This window comes from Fukomys damarensis, unplaced genomic scaffold (genome assembly GCF_012274545.1).
Source record: "Fukomys damarensis isolate Sample0158 unplaced genomic scaffold, DMR_v1.0_HiC HiC_scaffold_12, whole genome shotgun sequence".
In the NCBI taxonomy this organism is placed as follows: Eukaryota; Metazoa; Chordata; class Mammalia; order Rodentia; family Bathyergidae; genus Fukomys; species Fukomys damarensis.
The window spans coordinates 36602841-36606849 of record NW_022900924.1 but is presented as its reverse complement, the minus strand read 5'-3'; the positions used below and the strand labels follow the sequence as shown (position 1 = coordinate 36606849).

Genomic DNA, 4009 nt, shown 5'->3' with positions numbered 1-4009 from the left:
TATTTTTTTTTAAATTTCAATAAGGCAGAAAGAGAAAACAGGGAAGAAAGCCAGGGTCTTCTTCCAGCATCTATGAAACATGCTGAGATTATCAGTCCTCTGGCATCATTTTGTCTTCTCTCCAGTTGAATTAGGAAGGATTCATAGCTGATGGTTTTGTACAGCTATTCCATTGCTGTTTAGGTCCTGCTTCCCACCAACATTGGGAAAGAGGGTCCATTGATATGAGAATCCCATAGAGAGCAAGTGGGATTCATAAACTGGGGTCTGTAAACATCTTTTAGTGGAAGTACCCTTCCTACCCCCAGGCCAACAACTAGGAAATCCAATCTTTCAGAATGCAAGTGTATGGAGCTAGGAAGCTAAAATCCCATGAAGAAGACTTTGAGAGTGACACTGGGAAAGAAGAACGCCAGCCACCTAATTTTCAAAACACATCCTGACAGGCAGAGAGTTTGCCAGAAAAATAACTGAAAAAAATCTGTTGTCACCAACTAGACTAGAGAAACTCTTTGGAGAAGAGCAATAAGTATTTTAGATCATCCAAAGAGTGTAAAATTGTTTGAAGTCATTAAAACTGAAAAACCACTCTACTTAATGATGGGATATGCAAATGAAGTTGAAATATGTGACTCTTTGGTTATACATGGAAGAATGAATGAAAAAGAAGCAGGAGCTAAATTTTAACAGATTGTGTCTACAGTACAATATTACCACAAAAAGGGGATTGTTCATCTCAAGACTGAAACCTATTGGTAAACACTGACATTACATTGAAAGATCAGGTTTTGATATTAGCAATGGCTCTCCTGTGAGTAATAAACTAGACACATTTTGTGGTAGTCCCCTACATGGAGAGATCTTCAAGGGCAAGAAGTACGAGGGCAGGACAATCTTGTACGAATGCTGAACCCAAAGAAGCTTGGCACTCTAGAGCAAATCATGAAGGATGGGTGGATCCATTGCAGGGCGTGAGGAAGATGAACTTGAATCATTCATTGAATAAGAACTAAACATCTCAGATGAGAAGAGAATAGATATTAAGATAGTAAAGGGATAGTCAGAAGAACAAATTTAAGAATGTTTTAGTAAAATGAAGCACAATGGTATTACAGCTACATGGTTTTTGCTGGGGAGAAAATTGTTTGAGCTGCGTGTGAGTGGCTCCAGTCCTAGCAGCAACCTTTTCTTGCCAAGGTGTGGCCAAGCAGAGACCTGAGAACAGCACTGGTTGGTCTCCTTGCCACAAAATGGAGAGAAGCTTTGTGTCAAACCAGAAGCAGATATGGTACCGTGACCGTACCGGACCAGGTATTCCTTTAGTTGTTGCATACTCTAAGAGGAGCCAGGCCGGCACCGCACATAGTAACCTCCAATAAGGTGGAATTCCCGCCCAGATTTCTAGCAGCCTTGCTGCAGAGGAAACAGAATTGCTCCTATCAGTCTCATACTTGGGAATGCAAGGAATCCCAACACTGCAGATATTCCTGAATGCAAGAAGAGGCCCTTCTGTGCCCAGTAGCAACATGGCATCTGGAGGAATGATGCAGAGAAACACATACGTTTGCAGTGAGAGAACTACTGCGGATGGACACTCAGATTCAAAACAGCCAGGAGAACAGCATTCCTTCTGGTCTGAGAAGTCCAACTGCTTCAACCTCAACATTAATATTGCAACCACCCTGGATGGAAACCACTTCTAAGAAGCCCTTCCACTCCTAATACTTTCCAAAGACAGACCTGGAGATAGAGAACTGCAACGTACTGTGGCCCACCTGTCTCACCCAGCCTGACCCACGAAGGCACACCACTGACCCAGATTCAAAGTTGTGGCTCCACTAATCATTTTTAGTAAATTAACTTCAAAACTCAAAAGGCATCTCAATGCATTCAAAGAAAATTTAGCAATATATTGAACACAAATGTAAATGGTTATTGTAACAAAGAAGTGCAAGTGTGGTCATTTAACACTTACCTCTGTGAAGAAAAAAGTTGATGACCTACTGTCTGAGACTGCTAGTTATTGAAAGCCCTGATTACATGGTTGGCCTTTGATTTGTATCTGGAAGCTCAGATTTTGGAAGAGTTCCTACCATTTGAGAGCTATTTGGGAATAACTCAGTGTGGCTAAACTATTAATGTGAACAATAGGATTTATGCTGATATACTTTCCTTCTGGAAATCTGAAATTTCTGTAAATGCCAAGCTAAGGTGCGTATATGACCACTACCTGACTAAAAATCTGGGGCAATTAGTCCCTAGGGGACTTCGTTAATAGTAGATAATACTACACATACACTGTGACACTCATTGTCAAAAGAATTGGGCATGTCTTCTGTGATGCCACCAGAAGACTTTGATCCTAAGCTGATTTGATCTGGAGTACACCTCATGCACATTTGCCTTTAGTTGATTTTGTTTTTGTTTTATTACTTTAGCTGTAATAAGTAATAGTTATGAGGACTGTATGCTAACTGATGAATTCTTCTAGCAAGTAACAACTCAGGGATGGTTGTAAAAGGGGTACTCTTTATGATTCGGTACATCCTCTACCCCTTCAATAATTTTGTACACACAAATCAGGCATCTTATTTAGGAAAAAACTCTAAATCATCTTCATGTAAGTTGCTAAAACCTGTAATATATTGTCCAGCATAAGAGCTCACATGTTGTTGTGATTTATGTTTCTAAATCTAGTATGCTCGATCTATTATACTTTTCTTTCAAAACTCAATTATTTCTTATTGAAACTCAACAATATGTAAATTAATGTCTAGAACCTTAAAGATGTATGTTTTGAGCAATAATGTTCAAGATCTTTATGATTTAAGAGTTTTATATGCTGAATAACGAAGCAGTCTGAAGAAATCACCAAAATATTGAGATAATACAGCTACAAAAAGAATTAAACAATGATAAAATATGAAAAATGGCCAAAGGAATTTCAACACATGCATGATTATGTTTCAGAAATAATGATATATAAATATATTGTTAACAATAAAACAATATAAATATATTTGAATATATATTCAAAAAATAGGAAATATTTTTCCTGAAATGAAAACTTGGCTTTGAGGAACAAAAGATAATGAGGTAATTTCATACATAATAACCAAATATATGAAACATATCTTAGGGCCAGGGATTTAGCTCAGTGGTTCTGACGCCTGCCTTCCAAGAGAGCAAGGTCCCAAGTTTGATCCCCGGTACCAAAAAACAAAACAAAACAAAACAAACAAACAAACAAACAAACAAAAAACCCAAGATGATGTATTATAAAGCATATCTTGGTGAAATTCAACTGAATTTCAGCAATTAAAAAATCCTGTGATTAATCCAGTGAGAAAATTAAAAAAAAAAAAAGAACAATAAACTATTGGACCTGGATGTCAGGGCGATCTGGCTAGGACATCTGTCACCTCACCGATCACCAGGACTGATTCGGCTGATCAGGCTGGCTAGACCGGTGTCCCTTTCCTCCCACACCACTCCATGTGTAACCCTCCCGAAGCTGTGTGCTTGGTCGGATAGAGGAGGACCATTTCCTAGGTCAAGGGTATACAAGTAGCTGCGCTCCCCTACTAGAACCTCCAAATAAGCTCTCAAGAAAGTATTGGACCTAATCCAGCAAGAAACTAAAAAAACAAGAAAAGCAAAACATACAATTATTGTACCATTGTCTAACAAGTTTTAAGAAAAAAACGGAATAAATTTACACCTATGTAAGTTCCTTTGATTAAAAGTTAGTCACTTTTAAGCATGTCAGAATTTGGCAAAAACAGCTCTTAAGAATCCACCAAATAAATTTTAAAAAACAAAAAGAAAGCAAAATCAACATGAAAATCTCCATTAGTGCCCTTACGAATGGAAAAACTTGGCCTGCATAGCCACAGAATCACAGAAAAGATCAATAGTCAGGACTGTGTTTATGAAGAAGGCTGAGTAGAGACGGAAGCCACAATATGTAAAGAACAAAACTAGAGTTAAGTCTGGAGTGTTAGATGGA

The 4009-nt window shown here is 38.1% G+C and overlaps 1 pseudogene; it reads left to right on the top strand.

The window, feature by feature from the left end:
- The first annotated feature begins 372 nt into the window (after positions 1 to 372).
- Positions 373 to 1852, top strand: LOC104867913 (annotated as a pseudogene).
- The last annotated feature ends 2157 nt before the right edge of the window (positions 1853 to 4009 follow it).